Source organism: Morone saxatilis, unplaced genomic scaffold (genome assembly GCF_004916995.1).
Source record: "Morone saxatilis isolate NCDOM2014 unplaced genomic scaffold, NCSU_SB_2.0 Contig17, whole genome shotgun sequence".
NCBI classification, from domain to species: domain Eukaryota; kingdom Metazoa; phylum Chordata; class Actinopteri; family Moronidae; genus Morone; species Morone saxatilis.
Window position 1 is genome coordinate 16,930,831 of NW_023339729.1, and position 21,587 is coordinate 16,952,417.

The window sequence follows — 21,587 nt, forward strand, 5'->3', positions numbered from 1 at the left end:
TCCAATAAAAATTATAGACATCAGACCAGTGCAGAGAAGCTGATCTTTCTCTTTTTGTCTAACATTCTTTATCTGTGCAATATACCTGTGCATGAAGATAGACTTGTGGTTTTCTTTTTTGGGAATTAGTTTTTTATTCTTCCCTTGCCAAAAAGATGGATCTCTTTCTCCGCTAGTATGAGCAACATGCACGATAGATGGGGTCTTCATTGTTAGTGTGTGCGCACAGTGACTGCCCAGTGATGACCTTTTCGCGTGCCTCGCTTGTGTATGAGACGCTTGCTGAGCCAACCTCAGAGAAACAGTGGCTGGAGAGCAACCCGGCTCTAATGTATGTAGATGTATTCCTAACTGAGGGATAGCTTTCTTGGTAATTGCTATATCAATCTGTGCACTCCTATCCTTGCTGTCTCATTTCAAGCTCTCTCTTATTTCTCTCCCCGCTTTCCTCTTCTTCTGTTGCACACATGCGCCTGCTCAGACACGCGCCGAGTCTGCCGCTGTCTCCCGCCGCATTGTCTCTCCTTCCCCCCGATTTTTCACTCTCCTTGACTCACATTGATTCGGAGCCTGAACATGTGGGTGTTCAACACATTCTTCAGTTGCCTGTGAGAAACTGGCAGAGAGGAAAGAGTGTATACTGATTATTGCATCCGCTGATACCTGCTGCCGAAGGTCAGACTTAAACATGCACTGATGCACAATCATGTACAGATGCGAACGGACCCCAAGCATTAATAACGGCATCGAACGCAATGCCAAGTGGCAGCATTATTGACAAGAACCCTGTTGTGTTCAATAAAACTCTACTCCCAACGTCATTTTCACCTTGGCTGAGCCACGTGTTAGCCCAGAGGTACGCCTCTAAATTACGACATCCTCTGCCTGCCGATTAAAACACTGCCTCATTCTCCATGGACAGATGCACCTGTCAAGAGAAATATGAATAGGGGAACTAAGCTGAAGTAATGGGACATGACCAGGGAGATAGAGTATTGGTTTGTTTGTTGCTGTACAGTAATTAGCCACTGCCTGTCTTGTCTTGATGGGAATAAGGCGAGCTGTGGAGGAGGCAGAAGGAGAGTGGGAGGGGTCATTGGTAAACAGGATTCAGAGATCCATACTAGTTACAGTCTGAGTTTATAGTTTTGGGTCCATTGTGATTAGCCTTTCCACTTCTTTTTTCCCATGAAGCTCAGTTTTCAGCTTCCTCGAATTACTCAGCTCTCCTTGTTTATCTCCAGTTATAGATTTAGTCTTGTTAGATCAGACTGACTGATATTCTGCCAAGGTACTTTGGCAATTTGAATTTACATGTCTTGATGATGCACACAACATAGTGAAAGTACTTTAGGACATTTATCATAATACATCAGATGGTTTATCATAACAATACATCCCCAAATGTTCCCAGACTTTCGAGCTTGGCTTAAATTTATCTCTGTTAGTATTGCATGTTATAAGCAAAATTCACACTGTTTTTCTTGGCTCACATTCTCCGTTAGAAGGAGAGAAATGATTAACGGAGTAGTTAGAGTATATTCTAACCACTCTTTCCATATATGGACAGCCACCCTAAATGAAATGGCAACAACAAGCAAAGTGAAATACCTCACTGCATCTTCAGACCTCTCTCAGCATAAAACCTGTTGATTTCTGTGTGGGTGCAGCAAATAACTTTTTTTTTTTTTTTTTTAAGGTATCTTGCCTTCCAGTCAAGGTCTTCTCTGTAGGAGCCCCACCTGCCAGCTTGCCCACTCAGCTCTGTTCAGTCTCATGGATGTGGGAGCATGCTGGCTCTTGCACATGCAGTACATGTACTGTATGCAGACACACATAAACACACACTAGGCAGTTGGTGTATAACGGATTGGGTAGTTATGTGTAATTATATGTAGCCTATAGGAGAAAAGGCTGATGTATAGAAACGAACCTTCCTCTGGTGAAAATTGTCTTTTATTATTCATATAAATGCACAAACAGAGAAACCATGCTAGGAGGCAGTTTCTCTGTTTAAGGCTAATCTGACTGTCCTTGCTAGCCATATAAAGCTACAGGACTTCTCAAAAGGTTTTAATGACTTTCTGCAATGTACTATTTTCTCCCACACATATTCTCGCACCGCTCTGGACAATAATGTGGGCATGCACATGCATAAACACAAGCACAAAGTCTTGTTATGGAGGCTAGCTTTTCTGCGAGGGGATAGATCTGGCAGGGAACTCCTGGTGGATTTGAGACAAAAACCTAACCAAAAGATTATAAATGAGCTGCTTGTCTGATTTTCAGTCTACATGGTGCTTAGCTCGCTATACCTCAAAGTCTGACTGTATAGAAAGTAGTTTTACAGACATTCGGTGGTATAAACATTTTAGAGGACCTAAAACAAACTGAATATGCTATCAAAATCCTATCCTCTACAGACTTTAGCTGCCAATTTTACTGAAATTTGACATTCATACATTAGGTCGTGAAACTTTATAGCACACTTGTAGCAGCCTTTTTAATTATGCTTAGTGGTAAGTATCCAGCAAGCATTCATTTACACAAGACAGTGTTTTTTCCAGGCGTAGATGAGGTGTACAGTCTCTCAGGGGATGGACTAGTCCTGCACGGCCTGCAATGGAAATAGTGACATTGTCTTAGTGATTTACCACACCCATATTCAATAAATTTAATTCACAGGAGGTTAAGTTGGTTTACTTCAGTTACCTGCTTAGGTTCTATAGATATATAGTCAGTAGACTGGGTTGATAAACAAACCGATAGTAAGATGGATTGGGAGATATATAGAGTGGCTGCTCTATAAATGCCAATAAAATCCAGTTCTCCTTACTGGTGCTGAAGTTGAAATAGGAGAAAAGGAAGAAAGGAAGTACTGACTTTAAATAACACACCATCAACTGTGTGCTACTATTGTTCATCAGGACTTTATTCGGCTGATTCACTGGGCTTAACTTTCTTTTCTTTTCACTTCAACTTTCAGCAGTCATAAAAATATTTTAGCAGTCTGGCTAGGATTTCAATTCGAGGGAAGGGAAGCCAACCAATAGCCCAGCCTGCCTGTTTGAATAGTACAGCACTCAGAAACTCTCTAATTTCCCCCTGTGGCTTCCAGAATGGAAGAGATGCCCCATATCCCTGATCTACGTTTAGAAGAAGCACTAATGCACCAGTGAAGTTGCTTAGATGAGTGTAGCTTTGTTGACAGCTCAATTTAGCTGTCATTTTGAGATAATGGAGTGTTGTGTGGCAGTAAATACATCCGCATACAGCAATGATCCAAAGCCCAGCTCTCCCAGATCCTAACCAAAGCCAGTTTTTCTCCTCTGGTTCTTTTTTTGTTTGTTTTCCAATTCTTACGTTTTGAGACTGAAAACTACATTTTAATGCAGCAGTCTGCTTCATCAGACAACAACATAACTTAAAACATTAACTTCCCTGAAGGACAAGGACGTGTTCGCCTTACCAAGACATTACATGTTTAGGTTCTCATTAAACTCTTGTTTTGATAATCTCAAGGTTTAACACTGACTTATTTTCTTTTAAATTTGTGAAATTCTTTTTTTTTTTTAAACTTGCAAGTTGAAAAGAAAATACTCCTTGAATGCTAATTTAGCCAGAGTCAGAAGATGCCTCTCCTCTCACCAGCATAGCTTTCATTGTCAAGACTTCTTTTGCAGAAATGAAATTGACTGCTCTCTTTCATACTCTTGCTTTCCCGGCATTATGTCTTCATCTTGTTAGTTCCACATCTTTTCCCTTTATCCCCTTTCTGGTCTTTTAAATCTTGTAATGGTGCCTACTAAAGCATCCGCAGTGTGTACATTGCCATTGTGTGCAGTTGTTCTCTCACTTTCAGCCTCAATGGCATCCAATAGCAAATAAGTCTTGGCTGAGGGTTGAGAGCCTCTTCTGTATCATGCAAAAGCTGCAGCAGTTAAACGAGAAACTTGAAAATGATCCTTTCTTTCTTGCCAAGACCACTGGCTGTCTGTTCCCCTTCCCCACTGCCTCTCCACACAGAGGTAAATACCCAGCTGCATATTCACTAGTGGATGCTCTGCTGATACATCCCTTCTCATTTAGCAAATCATGTGAAACCCAAACAAACGATTGAACATCAAACAAATGACTGTAAATCTTGAGTTAAAAACCATGGTGTAATCTGCTTGTGCGAAAACAGTGTGCGGTTTCACTGATCTAAAGCTTTTCATGCTTCGCAAATAAGGAAGTGAGTGATGTAGAAAATATTATTTGCAAATTTACTGCCAGTCTTCTTCTTTTGTGCCGCCTTTGCATCAACCCTTAATTCTATTAAATGCTAGTTCAGTGGGGTGTTCTGGTTCAGTCTGGTAGTGCAAATAACATGTCTATGTTTCATGCTGTGCTGCTGCTGCTGCTGCCTCGTTATCGGCTATTTCAGCATTTATTCTTCACTGTTCTATCTGTAGGTTAATTTAATTTGTAAAGGGAGCTGACAGCCCCTCTAAAATTAACATTATGGAATCATATAAGCATCCACAAAAGCAAAAATGTATTTAATTTGTCCCTGAGCAGATGTTAAAGATGCCCTGTGGAGTTTATTATTAACAAACAAAAGTTACCTTTACATCCATTGTTACTCACTAAAACACAGGGTGTATCGATGAGATCTTATAAAGTATTTGCAAAGTATTAAGTATTTAAATCTTGTTTGCTAGCTAGCGGTCTTCTCACCTGATTTTGCTTGTAGAAGTATGTCGTGTGTCAACCACACCTGCATCCTTGTGCATGAGCACCACACAAACAAAATAGGGACCAACTTGTATAATACAGCTCCTCAGTGCTAGAGATAGAGGTAAAAAAAAATCCTCATGCTTAAATCAATATAAAAGAGCAACAAACAGCATGTAATGGACATAACTCACATACCAACAGCAAAACAGAGAGATCACAGAAATTCCAAAACTTGACCGACCAGTGGTGTAACTTCATCACTCCCTCAATAAGTCAGGAACAGACTTTTTTGCATTTATAGGGCTGACCCCACTTTGCAGAGGTCTAGCCAAAAAAGAAGGGAAACGTTAGATATGCTGTTGGTCAGGTATAGATTAAATTCAGCAAAGGAAAGTAGGAGAGGCAATAAAGAAAGAGGGGCAGAAAGCATAAAAACAATCATGCACTTTTGATCTGCTGTCACCAGTCTGATCTGTCAATCGCAGCTTTAACTGTACTGTGAGATAGCAGTAAGTATTGAGTTCTCAGATTTAAAGAATGCAGGTTGTGTAAAGGCGCTTGTTCTATGGAGACCTAACTGATACTTCCTGAATTGTTTTATTGCTTACATGACACACGATAATAATACATACAATAAAGTCTTTTTTCATTTAGTTCTACATGGCTAACCCATGGAAGGCCACCCGCAGTAGATAAAAAATAGAGACTGTAGATAAAAATGTCTCATTCTAAGGTAACAAAAACATAACAATTCCTTTTTTCAGGTGATTATATACTAATAAAAACATAGCTCTTAATATTATATTTCATATCTGCCAGTAGATCCTCCGAAATGTTACACACTGGACCTTTATGTCTAAATGGGCATAATAATGTCAAACATACTAAGACAAAATACTCTTTTCAATACTATTTCATTATATTTTACATTACATTTGTGTTTATTCTGATTTGAGAAAAAAACAGCCAAATCTATATTTAAAACAATACACAAAATTCATGCAGCATGCCCCATACAGTATAGTTGATGTTTTAGCCAATAATAATATTTATTTTTTTTTAACAACAAAAACACCTTCTTGTTGTTCCTTCTTGGACTCTCTGCATGAATTCTCATTGTGTAAGACCTCTCAGTTGAACTGGCTATAAGTCACATCCCACATCCCACTGTAAAGTTCGACATTCAGGTCAGCCTGTGGGTTTAACCATAGGTGAGGCTCTGCAGCACGAAAAGCCAATAATGGATAATTGGGTAATTACACTGAAAAATGACCTTTTTATAAACATTCAAGCCCAAGTTTTTGATAGTTAAGTTAAGACTGGACTTGTTTACTCTGTTATAGGGTTTTTTCCCAACCAAGTAGTTGTGTCCACTTTTTACAATGACAAGGACGAGTACATTGTTACACATACCAATAGCTACATTGACCAATATGATAATAAAATCCAGGTTAGAAAAATATGGAATCTTACTTTTTTTCCCCGCATATACAGTAGAAACACGTCCTCAAGATTTTTATAGAGGAAAAGCTTTTTTGAAGTCCCAAAAGCCATTGTATGTGCTGATTTTGAGAACAGCTGATTTATACAAAAGAGAAAGGGTGAAGGGGGCTGGGTCATTGGGAGGGACAGAGACACTGTCTAGCAGAATGATTTCTATAGAAAGGGTGGCAGTGAGTGAGGTTTGGGGTTATCATTTTCGCTCGACAGAATTTGAAAAAGCAGAAAATGAAATGAAAACTGCATTCATATTCAAATGGAGACAAGTCCCCATGTGCCTGCACGGTTTTCAATTATGGAGGATATGTATATTTTTGTCTGCTCCAGAGGAAACTGGACAGGTCCTCCCGATGCTATTGTAAGGCAAAGCGTCTGGTTTGTTATTCTGTTGACAGTCTGAGGGCTGTTTGTATTGTTGGGCGGTCAGATGAAGAATTTGGATTTATGTTCCATAAACAAATAGGTACAATAAAAATATATTTTTTTCATGTACCTATTTGCGTGATGCAGTAGCAACAATGTGGTCTATTACATACAATATGTTAAACAAATTGTTTAATATTCTCTCTAATGATCATATAGATATTTTTTGGGGGTTTATAAACAGTGATGACATATTTTTATGGGCGGGGCCTAACTGGTAAAAGTGACAGTTCTGCAGTAGCTAGCAATGTTCAGCTAATCGCAGTGCTCACACCATCATAGGCATCAGCCAAAACAGTGACATGACATACACCAAGCTGAACACTGAAATGAACACTGACTGCTATTACAAATTATATTAAGAATAACGTTACAACAGTGTCTGTAGTATGTACTCTCTGTTCCTATGCGCCAAAGCAACCAACGCCTGACACAAGCCAGCCAACTCCAGCTCCAACTCCTCCTACACTCCTCAGCCCCTGCCTTGAATATGCTCTTGGCCAGTAGAAAGCAAGTGTCAGTTATAATCCTTCCAAATCAGCACTGTTTGTCATAATACAGAAGTTAGTATCATATATCATGTTAGCTGGTGAAATAATTTGGCAGGCTAGCCAAATATCATATCCACTTAGATAGTATTGTGCTAGCACTGATGTTAGCGAGCAAACAAGCTAAGGTTAGAAAGCCAGCTGCAGTGCCGCAATGGCAGCTGACAAAGCAACCTGCAAACAGCAAGGCAGCAAATTTACCAACCAAATCCTGGTGAATTAGCTGACTTTATCCACTGGCGTTACGGGGCAGCTGGCGCCGTATACAGGCGGCCAGGTTGTAGCAGGATGGCTAACTTTAATTTGCTTGCTCGCTCAAGTGGATATGTTTTTGGGCTAGCTTGCCAAATTACTTCACTAGCTAAAGTGATCCATGATACTGACAAAGCAACATTACATCCTTTATTGTTGGGGTAGAACTATTTTGCTACGTCAGCTAGCAATTCAGCGTTAGCAAGCAAGCTAACATTAAAACCACATTATATGTCAAGCTTTGCAGTAATGCTAGCTTTGACTATGGACTAATCTTTGTGTTAGACTAATTTCAATCCCACAACTAGACATTTTTTTTCTTTATTCCGGGACGGGGATCTCCCTGTTTCTCTCAGTTTCTCTTTTCTGCTGTTTTTATGACACCACAATGCGTGCTGAACTGCAGTGACATAATGGTGACGTCCACTCCAAATTGGTCTATTTTTTTCACATCATGAGCAGAAAAGGAGAGACGTTTTACCCATGCACCAGTAGCAGAATGTGATGAAAAAAGATACTGAAACCACAGAGCCAAAGACTGTAGTGATAGACATCTGTGTGATGAAGAATCAAACAGCATTGGACGCATTGGACACTGAAGCAACCCACCAGGAAAAGTTCTAGTACTCCAGATTGCCTGTCCGCCCCCGGGGCATGCTAGTAAGAACTTTTAGCCTTCAATCATGACTGTGTAAAAAATCTCTCTCTCTCTCTCCCTTGCTCCTTCTCTCTCGTCACTTCTGTTTCTTCTTCTGTCACTCAGTGTCTCTTGTGTGCATGAAGAGCTGTATATTCATTCATTTCAGCAAACAATGGAGGAAAAGCATCAGAATAAATGCAGTTTGAAGCACTATTTTTAATTATTCTATTTAAAAAATCAACAGTTAAATAAGAATCTGGATTGGGTCTTACCAGCTATTCATAAATGCATCACTAGGTTTGTGAGTACAGTCCTACTTAAGCTCTTAGTAACTACAAGCTACTTTCAAAGTGATTTACTCAACCAGTGTGCACCAGTGCATCTTAGTAAAGAATAGTCTAGGGGCCATATTCTTTAAACAGTAATTTCAACATGTGTTAGATCAGATATGACAAACATAATATTTCACTCTAAACAATGTTTGATTTTTAGTTTTGCCAGTTGGTTCAGTTACTATTGAGTAACTATTATTTGGTAACAACTAATGTCTACTTCAGAACTGGTTTATGCTAGTATGCGCTTTCAAATCAGCAATGTGTTAATCTCCATTTAGTGAACACTTACATTCTAAGTACACTATGTCTGAACTTAAGAACAACTGATGCAACCAGCTCCTGACCTCAAGAGATCTCTATTGCTAGTAGTCTGATTAGCATTTCACCCACAGGCGCTCAAAGAGTAGGAGATACACAGAAATAAATCAGTCTTTGATGCCTTATCCCAAACTGTCCATCAGTTATTTATACAGTGGTGCTATGGCAGCTCCACTGAATGCAAAAGCCTTTGTTACTGCGTGTCTGCATGTCTGATAGCACATCAGATGTATGGTGTCATGACAACACCGTGGGCTGCGTAGACAGTGTGTGCAACATCATTTTCCCTGGTCACTGAGGAAGTTCAGACACCTTGCCGTATTGAGAGTAGTCTTAATCTTCATTAAGACACAGTGGCATCAGTCTAATACTGCTACAAAACATATGAGGGGGTCTACTCAAGCCCCTGCTGTGTAATTATTAAAGTCCTCTTTTCCTCTGCCACCCTTTTTTCTCAGCCAGCCCGAAAGAGCAAAGGGAAAGACAAACAAACATAAATTTAAATGTTAATGGAATATTTATATCCCTGTAATTTTTTAATTACCTTTTTTTCATTGTACTTGTGGTGAATTATCCTGAATGAATAGGTATTAGCAGTCGAGACACGATGGCAATAATTACCCCCTCCCCCCAAAAACCTTTTGTGGCGTATTTAAAGGTGATGTGGCATGTGCGATGACTGTGGAAGCCGGGAGGTAGTTAGTTTGTAGTCCTTTAAAAAATGGGATCTCTTTGAATTTTCCCTGACATGTTCCTGTACCGTTACTTTTTGCAACAGCTCTTAGGGCCACAGCTAGAAATAAACTGCCATGTTATCCACCATCTCTGACTATATATGGGCATCACCAGAGGTCAAGAACTCAGGCTTAAACATCTGTGTGCCGTGCTCAGCTGGAGGCAGGGGGCGTCACACCCCACTTCCCCTCTACGCTCACAAGATCGTGCAATCCCCTCTAATGCTCCACTCATTATGGCGTGTAGACAGTCACAGCCTGGAGTTAATACCAGCACAGAGAAGCCCCCCTGGCTGAGGGGGTAATGTCATGCAAGTAACTGAACCACTGCGTGTATGTAATATAAAGGTCTTTTAATCTGAAAGGATAGCTCTGGAACATAATTAACAGGTAACTTTATATATATATATATATATGTATATATATATATATATATATTCTTGGTAGTTAATGTGTGAAGAGCACTTGGGTGTTCTTTTGCAGGTGTCACTGGGTATGAGCCGGTGGAGAAAAAAAGTCTCACACCTGATGATGAGATAACAGAAAATGCAATATTACATTATTGTTTTTTTTTTTCTTTTCGTACTGCTTCCTTGTTGTGAAGGCAGTAGGTGGCTAGCAGATATGGCACTATCAGTACTTCTACTTACTGACATCTTGGCCCCGGCTAAACTGTGAAGGCCACTGTCATAGGTATTTAGAGATTGGTTCTGAGAGTGAGGGAAGAGGAATTTCTGTCTGTAACGAGATCTTATGCACAGACTCACTAAACCTGGGCCGGGGGTCAGTAAATCGCCTGTTCTCCCTGAGCATGTTGCAGAATCTCAGAAGACTGACTGATGTGTAATCTTTGTGCTTCATTGCTTTTTGTTTTGTTTGCTGTTGTTAGATGGAAAACATAATCACTTCCACTTACAACAATGAGTCTGTCTTAGGGACATAAAACCTGGAGATTGGTACCAATTGTCTCGGTGAATAGCTGTTATACCTTTTGTCTTCTGTGAGGCTTCTATTAATTACCTACTTTGGTATAGCTAAGAAGTTTTTATACAATAGCAACTTGGTATACTTTTTTACAAAACAGCAGTGGGCCCCAATGAGATCTAAAAAATGTTGTACATTTCAAAATCTGAAATATGTTTACAGTATAAGCTACATACTAACAGAACAACTGAGTTTATAGAGAGATTCAAGCCCCAGATAGTAAAATGTAAACAGAATAATATACAGTATGTAATCTAAACATAATTCAAATGATATTTAATTACTGTTGTATCTTTTTATTGCAGGAAACAGGGAAGTGTTTACTGTTAGTAAATGATTGACAAATGGAAAGCACTCCTGTACATTCTGTATTGGTCATTGAAAATTTTAACTTTGGCTTAAGTAATTAAAGGTTTATGGGGTGTCTAGCTGTTAACATTGCAGAAACACTTTCCGTCATTACTTATTTATTTAAATGCGTTTCCCCACATCAGCTTGGGTAGTTGTTTCTATTTTATTTTTTTATTTTTTTTTTGAGAAATCTGTTGTTTACTGTAACTTGCCAAGACGTCAGTACCTGCTTATTAACTGAACTCCCAGACTGACTTCCAGAAAACATTGATTCCACCTATCTCCCGAACACATCAAATGAGATTAGTGGGGAAGATGGCAGGTGTGCCTTTGCTGATGACCCCCACTATGTGTCCTCTTTTGAACAACTGGACACTGCTGCCAAATGAACATCTGTAGGACTCATTTGGCAGCTTCCACCTGCAGATCATAACAACATTGCTGATTGGCATTAGACTGGCTAATCAATAAATAAATCACACTAAAACATGCTTATGTTTAGCGAACTGACAATTTACCTGCAGTTTGACTGCTAACAATGTTCTCACCTGAGCTTGACATCTTACAATAATTCTTAGTTAATCAGTTATTTGTTTCCTTATATTTTAAGGCTATCACTGTTTTAACAGGCAATTTCCTTTAACATGATGTGTTTATGTATATATGTAGACAATGAAGAGACATTTCCATGACTAAGCTACAGAATTTGTTGTGTAAGTCATAAGGATTTGTTAATGAGCTAACATCAAATCCTTTTATCAAATCAATTCTAAAAGGCGTCCTCATTTCTCATTATCCAGCATCAAATATGTTAAACAAGTTATACAATTTGTCAGCATTGTTGCACTTAAACCAAGGAAGACACCAAAACTGGACATTGACCCAATGATGAAGTCAGTGTGTATGGGGGTAAAGCCCTATCAATTTCAGCCATTTCAGAGAACCCCCAGGAGAGCCATAGATGGTTCTTTGACACTAATGGTGATTCGTGGTGGAGGGGTATAGTGACATACATTTAAATGACAGCAAAAAGATGCAACAGGTGAGATAGTTAAATATCCTTCAGCCAGGATGATCACTGGTTGACAGAGAGGCTCATGACCATAAACCAGTGAGTTCATTGGATAATAACTGAGAGGCAGAGACCCAGTGTGATTAGGAAATTAGAATGATAATTGTCTGGCTGCTTGAACCTGCACTAAAAGCTTCATTTGACTGTGTTCACTGCCCTTAATGGCTTTAACTCCAGGGCAAGCCGGGGGGGGGGTTGCCTTAAGAGCAGTTTGTCATTTTGGAGTATAAGGGAAAACAGGGCTGAAAATGTAATGCTTAATTTAATACAACAAAAAAGAAAATGAATCTTTAAAAAAAATCAAGGACCATTCTGATAAAAAAAAAAATTCAGTATTTCACAACTGACATTTTAAACCAAGTGCTTTTTTTTTTGTCTGGTGTTCTTGAGGTCAAAGGGTCATAAGACTATTCCCAAAGCCATCACCCAATACAGTGAAATATTGGACACTGCTTCCTCAGCTTACTGTGGGTACACATTCACAGTCTACTACCGGAGAGACTGGGCACTGCTCCAAGTACCATTACCTGGGCAGGCAAGGAGCCTTGTTGGCCTTATTATGCTACTGTGCTGTATGATTTATGACTCTGTCTACGTGCATCTGCTACATTAATAAACATTCAGGCACACACTCATAATTTAACCTACACGGTTTTCAATAGAAGCTATATCATACCCTCAGTTTCATGAGCATCACTGCTGAAGATCATATTAGTTTAGAGATCGTAGTTTTGGTGTTTGCCTGCAGGCCCGATGCACTACTCATCATATAGTATGTCTATTCATTTGATCAAAGACAGGTGACCTTAAGTTCGTTTTTAAGTAACTGAAAAAAAGAAATAGCAAAAAGCAGCTTTTATCTTACTGTATCTTATCAAAGGTTGTCATGGTAACAAAGCCTGCATGCAGACAATAGTCACTTTCTTAGTTCTGTTTCCGAACCTGACATAGTAGATATGCCTGAGCCAGGAAATAATTGCTCTCCCATTGAAACAGCTGTGAATTGGCGTGTCATTTTGTCTGCTATCACTGTTTCACTTTTTGAGCAAATGTATCGAGGCAAAAAAAACAAAAGGGGAAAAGCAATGAGATGTCAAGCAGTACAAACCCGGGGGAACGAGTTAGACTTGCGATGAGACAGGCATAGGGTTGCCGAAGAGGGACTCTTGGCGGCTCGAATGATATAAACATTCAAACAACGTGCATTTGAGTATGAGTTTCAGGCATTGCCCACAGAGAACTAAATTTGTCAATGTTATGTAAAAATGTTGATTATACTGAAAGTTATTTCTTTTCCCTAATCAAGTTGATTATATGCAGAACTGTGAAACCTTCCCTTACGTATAGCCTACACAAAGCAGGTCACATTCAATCATTAATCAAGATGGTCTGACCACCAGGAATTATCTCATTTCTAAATGTGTGTGTGCGAAAGTGGTACGTTTTATGCTGGTAAACTATTTTGTATGTGTTGCGTGTTGGATTGTTGTTCCTTTGGATCTTGTCTCGATTCTTCCCCCCTCTTTCACCTCATATCCAAATAAACAACACTGCAAAAAAATATTCATAAACTCGCTGAAGACATCTGGAGAATAGAGTGGGATTGTTGACTGAACATGTCTCTGTTGGCAGTTGGGACGGCTTTCGTTGATGTTCAAAGTGCAGTTCTAATTAACGTGTACAGTAATTCCAGTCTTGTTCATGTTTCAGCTGAGCTTGAACAAACATGTGTATGTGCACATGTTTCAGAGGGGAAACACTAGTGACATAGCTTTACTGTGAAAATGTATTCAGACTGACCACAGTGGGGCGTGAACTCACTATTTTAGGAATACATTGCTTTTAGCTTTATTTCCTGCTGGTTACACTATTTTACTTATTCATGTGTCTTTTCCTTTCTCTGCCCCAATTTGCTTTTCTTTATCTTTTCTTTATTACTTATTTAAGCATGCTTTACTTTTTGACTTTTAATGTGATTTGTGTGGTATATTTACAAGTCAAAGGGCATTTTGCTATATTCCATAGCAATGCATGTTTGCTACATGCTGCAACAAACAGGACAATACCACTCAACTTAATAATTCATTTAGGTCCCCAAGGACCAAGAGAAGACAATTACAGCGATGAACAAAAGTAGACTTTTACATTTCATTTGAGGTCAAGCTACTGAACAGTATGCCAATGAACATCCAGGAGGAGATAAAATATGTGTTAGTTGGGCTTATATATTTACATCCCTGTTAGCTTTTGCTGATCTTGATTATCTCTTAATTAACTATATTTGAGGGGTGTGCATCTTCCTCTTCTAAGACAATCTGATATGTATCTAGGGCTACATTACGAGCCAGGGACGATACACTTATATAAAAGTGACATTGCTTACCTTCTTATGAATATATTTTATAAAATACCAGAGGTACCCAGGTATTCTTTTTCTTAATGGAATGGGAAAAAAAGGAAGACAAATATATAATTTCAAAGTTACATGTCATTTTGTTTATTGCTTTTCCAATAGACAAAACAAGACTTTTATTCTGTGATTACCTTAGACCTTGCCGAGTTGTAGCTAAGTTGTAGCATCCACAGACTCGTCAACAAGAACTCGTCGTGTTAAGATTTGTCGTGCTACTGCTGTACATAATTGCTGTCTGACAGATCTTACAAATCTTTTCTTCTGATAGAATCCAAATGTTTTCCAAACTTTAGGCCAACTAAACATAGAATGTTTGAAACTTGTATTATAAAGGGTGGTACATGACATGTTTTTTAATCACTATTACAGTGGACTCTGTTGGTAGCTGATGGTTCAATTAGCTCCAATTTTGGCACCACAACGTTGATTACAATTTTTACTTTTTGGGACTATATATATATCATTTATTTCTATTTTTAATCAAGAAATAACTTTGTCCAGGTTTTATACATCTTATTCTTTACAGTGATACTACTATACATTTCTGTTCCCATTCCTGTGACCAAAGTGATTTAACATGAATTTGTGGTTTTGGTTTTCTCTCATTGTGTCTGCTGACCCATGAGGCTTATTGAAGGTGTTTTTTTTACCTACATTATTTACGTTTTACTGACTTTACTTCCCCTATAGTATTGTATAAAACATTCAGTAGAATTTAGTAGATGGTGTCCTGTAAGGATTAAATGTATTTAGGTCTCTTTGCTCAGATGTCCTACTGTTTTTGTATATAAAAGATTAAGCACTACCCAGTTTAGCTTCCTTTACAATATAAAAACATTGTAAATGCTCAGCTTTGAAACATTTAGTGTGCTATAGGAGGTCCACTAGGTGAATGGATGGATAGATGAAATCACTATTGCACAAGCATACTGTGTGCCTAAATTACTTTTTTATCTTAAGAGCCAAAAAGCCAAGTTGTATACGTCAACTGTAACAGCAACTTTATTACTGTCTCAAAGGAAATATAAATCACGGGTCACAGGAAAACATTGACAATGTAAAGGTTGGTGTATATATTATTGACTTGCCCACAATCTGGTCACCATGGTGATGGCTAAAGTGTAAAGTACTTATTGGTACAAGACATCAGTGAGCAAGCCACAAAATAATATAGCACACATGTCCACTCGTTTCTTGGTGTGCATTGTTTACCAGCTCTGATGCTTTGAAAATGTTGAGCGGAGGTATGGGAACAAATCTGCACACACTGTATCTGCCTATACACACGCCTACACTCACATTCATGCACAGGTGGCCAATTCCTGCTAGTATGCGACAACACAGATAAACATTTTCGAGGCTCCATCAAGCAGGAGTTTGAGTTTCTTACACTAATGGGAGGGCATGATGATATTATTGTTTATGCTGAAATTTAATGTTGTTAGTCATGTGATCACAAGTGTAAATCAACTTACAGATACCCACTCATTTGTAAATCTTACTTTTTTTCTATTTCTTATTGGCCATTAGTGGTTTTAAAGTGACAGAACTAATTCTACTGCTATTTACCACAACCACACATCATTTCACACCTGTTTTAGTTGCCTTCAGTTGAATGGCAATGGAAGGCCAAACCTTAACCCGGAGTCAGGCGCTCTTCATTAGGTTAATCAATCAGAGAGTAGGTTATGACTAATGCCCCTCCTAGGCAAGCGTGGGTAGAGCTTTGTCAAACAGTGTAATAGTCACAACTAAACAGCCCTTGAACCCTGGAATAGGGTCACCAGAGGCAATACAGTGGTATGTTAAGACTTTGTTGAACTTCCCTCTTAGACAAAATAGTTGTCATCAAATATTGGAAAGTCCTGGAAGGCACATTCGACATAGGCTGATGTGACATGTTCCCTGTCTCACTGGTTAATGCCCCAAAGTGGGGTCAAACTAATAACCTCACCCTTGGTGGGGCAAACATAAGGATGCCTCTGGCCCTGATACACTGTCAAAATCAACATTTACAGTGAATTACAGGCTTGAAGCCTGGCCTAGACTTGAGGAAAAAAACTTAACTCTTTCATCACCTGCAGGTAAGATCTGTCTAACTGCGCCGTGCAAACAACCTTTCAAAAAAACGACATATCTTTTTCCAAAATGGAGATGGAAAGCACACTGCTCAGTACATTACAAAAAGCAAAGAGCACATCTGACCTAGCATTATGCTAAGATACATTTTTCTTTAAGGATTTTTAAAATATTTTATTTTTATATGGAATATACTGTATCATATACATATACTCTATAAAGGAAACAGTCATAGTGAGGTAGGTGGGCTAATCTGGCACTTTTGATTCCGATTCAGAGGGCTACAATAACATTATAAAACGACTATCAATGCATCTTGATGTATCAACATTTTGTTTCTATGTATGACCCCATGATTTATTTTTTTCTCACTGTGTGACTACTTCCTACTTTTAAAACATAGTATATTTGTAATAATCCATAAATTGATTAATTTACTTCTGTTATCTTATATTTATAGTAGGGACAAGATATGTGTCAGCTAGAAGATTACATTTGCCAACATCAGAACTGCAAAGAACCAACAAGATAAGAAACAGAAGTGTGCCTGTAGCACCAACATTGCAGTAAATTAACAGTGCACAGACTTCAGCATGTTCTAAATCACTTGATAAAAGAACTCTTGCTAAGCTAGGGGCTTCCAGTCAGATCTTATGCATCTTTGGTTGCTCGCGCTGGTTGCTCACGCTCAGCCATCTTCACACACTTCTTTAGCTAATGGTTAGCCTAGCTTAAAACATAAACACGACTCCCATGTTCTCATCCGTTACTTCTCACCATCCAGTTGGTTCAGGAACGTTCAGCCGTAAGGACTCTTGCACATGCTTGTGTGGAGGTCTGCCATTTTGTCTGCAGCTAGGTACTGTATTGTTACAGACGATCATAATGTAGAGAATTCATTTCTAAAATGTCCGATCATTGACTTTTCTGTATCGAGACATAATCATGCAAGCAAAAATCACAAGGCATCAATGAGTTGAATATTTCTCCCACCCCTATACTGAGGTGCCACAGTATGTTGAAACATAAGGTTTTAGTTGGATATAAGGACGCTTTGAATTGTATGGGCTTTGATTGTAGCTTTTTCTCAGAGTCATTATTTACTGTGTGCACTTGTCAGAGATACTTTTTACAAGTACTGGCTAGTTTGGACCTTCAAAGACAACACAAGTCTCAAAAAATGGGTGTAACACTGAAACTCATGGTGAGAAGTGACATTATCAGTCACATTTGTGAGCTTCTTGGAAGATGACTTGAGCCATTGCCAATTACCTTGAAAACCTCTCAGCCTTTGTCAACCCAGCATTTGCTACTCTTTCTACTCTCTGCCTATTACCAACTCCCAGTGATAATTGCAACCTGACATGCTGTGTGGAATAACAATTGAGTAGAATAAGAGATGTTCTCAGTTTCCCTTGATGTTCTTTTCTTCTTTGCATCTTTCTTTGTTGAGATCCGCAGTGTATTGAGCTTTATTACTTTTTTGCCTTCTTAAAGCTCTAATTTCTGATGTAGATGTCAACATAAGGATAGCCCATACCACAACAAGGGAAGACTGGGAACAAGGGATGTTTTTTACATTTTCATTACAAAGAGATCAACTAAATGGGAAATATTTTAAGTTTCTGCGTGTGTCTTATGGGAATGTATTGCCTTCGCCCAAAATGTTCTTGTGATTATAGCCTCCATATCTTATAGTTAGGACGTAGCTTCCAATTATGAGCCACTACCTCACAATTACTGGATCTTATTATTGGATCTATACTCTTGATCTATCTATCTATAGTCTTGTGAAACAGAAAAACAATGACATTTATAAGACAAGAAACATGACAATTAGTTTTTCCCACAAAATTGACTACAATGTCACTGTGTGAATTATTTACTGTTTAAGACATTACATATGCTTGCATTCACCAATTCTGGCATAGCTGGACTTTTAGACAAATTAATCAAGAATTCATATTTTCCAAATGATCCTGGAAAATGTCAGTCAAAATATGTTACCATTTAAAGCCTAAGTAAACAAGTTACATTCAGGATATACATGACACATGTCTTAACACTTTAGTCTATAGTCATGGTATCTTTGAGGAAATGTACAGGCACAAGAACAGTTTTGAAACTCTGTGCAAGTAATGTCAGGAATTTACAAGGTCATTCACTCCCAGCATAGTCTAGGACAGTAAAAAAAAAACAAAAAAACATCTACTGTTGTAAGTCAGATTTCTTGTCTTTTATGTTGTACCACTATCAAATGTCTTTCTCTGACATTTTTTTTCCTATTCTGTATTTATCTCTTTATCCCTTTTTGCATTTCATCTCTGCATTTTCTCTCCTTCTATCTCTACCTCTGATCTTTTTTTCTGTACCCCCAAACTCTCTTCCTTCCCCATCTATTTTCTCTTTTACTGCAAAACCTTATATTTACTGCACTTTCCTGCCAGCTGAAGATGAAAAGTAGGTTATGCTTGGTGCTTGCACTCTCTTACCTTACATATTATTGTGCATCATTTGACAGTCTGTCACCCTGCCCCAGGATTAGACTGGCTGAGGAGAGACCAAACACTACACCTTTGCTCCGTGCTATTACCCAACACTTGTGAAACTCGTCATGTATGCCACAGAGCCACATCTTAAGGTTTTTCTCCTCAGAAAGATCAGTGAATGATTCGTTTATTTACAACTTATATGACAATGAAACTCAACTTTGGTTGGGCAGTGCGTTGACGCATTTGAAGCATTTATTTAATTGGTTTTGTTGAACCTTAGGATGGGAAGACTACACTCAGATTGCTATTAGGTAAATGTTCCCCTGTAGAAAGATGGAAAGAGGATATGATGAAACACTGTTAGCAGTTAACTGTGAGGCAAGTTGTTCTGCTTCAAGAATTGGTGTTTACGTCACTGATCTATGGATATTCCTATCTCTCTCAAATGAACAAATCAAGATAAGTCAGCATTACAATAAATGACTTCAGTACCACAGGATTCACATTATTGATAGAGAAGGCTTGAGAGATAAACCAATATACCGTGTGTTTAAACTGTAGTACTTCTGTGCTCTATATAATACTCTATCAGTTAGAATCATATGTAAAAAAGCTTTTGCCTCTAGGTAAGATAGGAATCTGAATGAGAAAGAGATGATAGGACCTACTGTAACAAATTGTATTGTTATTCATATAAAAATACATCCACCACCTTCCACTACCATCTGGTTTTTATTATATCGTGTCTTGTCCCCTTAAGTAGCGTTTCCGGATGTTACTTACGTAATGTTTTACACAGTATGTGGGGTCACCATACCTTGCTTACAAAAGAAACTCAACAGCACTTTGTTTCCATCTCATCAGTGTGAACTGATAACGTAACACACTGTAAATGGCTCCGAATGCATTTATCATCACAGCTGAAAAGCTAAAAATTACAACCTCTTGCTGTATATTGGTGTCAAAGCTATATGCACCTGCTTTCTGAATTCTCTAAAATATGTTAGAGCACCTCACAGGGTACATGAAGCATAAGGCAGAGTGCCGATTTCTATGGATACAGCTAGAGAGTCCAGCACGAACTTGCCTCTTAAAACCATCATGCCCCAAACTGCTGTGGAAAGCACATTTAAATAGTATGGGCATAATAACTCAAAGATACAGTCCTTTCCCCACTACAGAGATCAGATAAAAGAATCTGACATTATAAGGTGTTTGGAAAGGGGAGCATATCCCTGTGGTGTCACATTTAGCTTAAGAGGTCCATAATAAAAGAGACTGAATGCAACCTCAAAGAGACAGCCCTGAAACCTGCAAGTCAACGGGGAGTGTTTAATGCCCAAAGAGATTTTGGGTGGAGTGTTACTTTAAATGTATTATCTCCAGGTCAAGCTACCCTGTGTTCGACCTTTTTTATGTATCCCTGGTTTTGTCTATCGTAGTAATGGTAGCTGACTATCCCTGTAGCGATTCAGCCTCATTCAGTGCTTCAATTTCCATAATTCTTAATACATTTGTAGACAAACCTCACTGAATTTTTGACTGCTGTTTGCCAATGTATTAAAACACAGTGGAAGCATTTCATGTTCTTAAAGCAAATATAATGCTATTATGAACATCTGATTCATATTAGTAATTACAAATGTTTGGCGTGAAAGAAAAAAGTGATTTAGTTGTGGGTTTTTAACAAGAAGATTCTTTTTAGTTTGGCTTCAATTTTATCCTTGAGGGGATTTATTACAAAACATTTTATAGGAGGAGAAAATGCAACTTTCTCACTCAATATTTCAAAGCTATTATTATTAATTACTATTGTAAGCAAACATCTAAGATGGTTCCAAACCTTAATGGTACCAGGCCTATTTTTCTTTTCATGCATGGAATTGTAGGTGCTGTGTGTGTGTGTGTGTGTGTGTGTATGTGTGTGTCATTGTTGGCAAAGGGCATGTCGAGCTTCCTCTCCTCATGCATGCACTGAGGTTTGTAGCTGAATTGAGGTATATGTGTGTGTGTGTGAACTTAGATGAACAGTGCCGAGTTAAAAGGTTAGGAGTTATTAACATTAACTGGCTAGCTTAGCTGTTAACACTGTTAAGTTATCTGAAACTGTCTATGCAGTACGTTACACTCCATCAAAGGAAGGTGAGGAAGAGTTGCTGGTGTGTTGAGTCTTTGTGGCTGGGAAAAGTGGTTTTCCATCGTCCAGTAAGTCTTTGCCGTGCGGTGTCCGCTTATGCAGGTTGCAGGAAGGAAAGGTGTTTCGCTCCAATGCTTTGCAGTTTTAACGGCTCTGCGTTAACTTTCCTTTTGTGTAAAGTTAGTTGGCAGACTTTGTGTCTAAAGCTGCAGACGGCAACCTCAGCTGTTTACGTGCATTAGTGGTGCTCCTGTGCCACACTTTAATGTGTGGACAAGCGGAGAGGATAGAGTAAAGGGGGAAGAGAGAAATAAGGACGAACAATGGGATGCCGGGAGTTTAGTTACCTTGTCACTGCGTCATCAAGTGGTATCAGATCACAGTCACAGAAAGTGAGAGGTGACAGAATCTTTTTGCTTAAATCATTATCGAAGTTTGTGTGTAGTTTTTCCCGATGTTGTACACCTGTCACTGAAATAAAACACTTGTAAAAACACTAGTTATGTATGCAGAAAGGGGCACATTGTCCTACTTTTTTGATATGCTCGACTCTCCTACTAAGCTTTAAACGCTTTAACTAGTACACTGTA

General features: G+C 38.6%; 1 protein-coding gene across 2 annotated transcripts in view; it reads left to right on the plus strand.

The window, feature by feature from the left end:
• ctnna2 (catenin (cadherin-associated protein), alpha 2) overlaps positions 1–21,587 on the plus strand; it is a 291,364-nt gene that overhangs the window by 65,073 nt on the left and 204,704 nt on the right. The gene's annotated exons all lie outside the window — the stretch shown is intronic.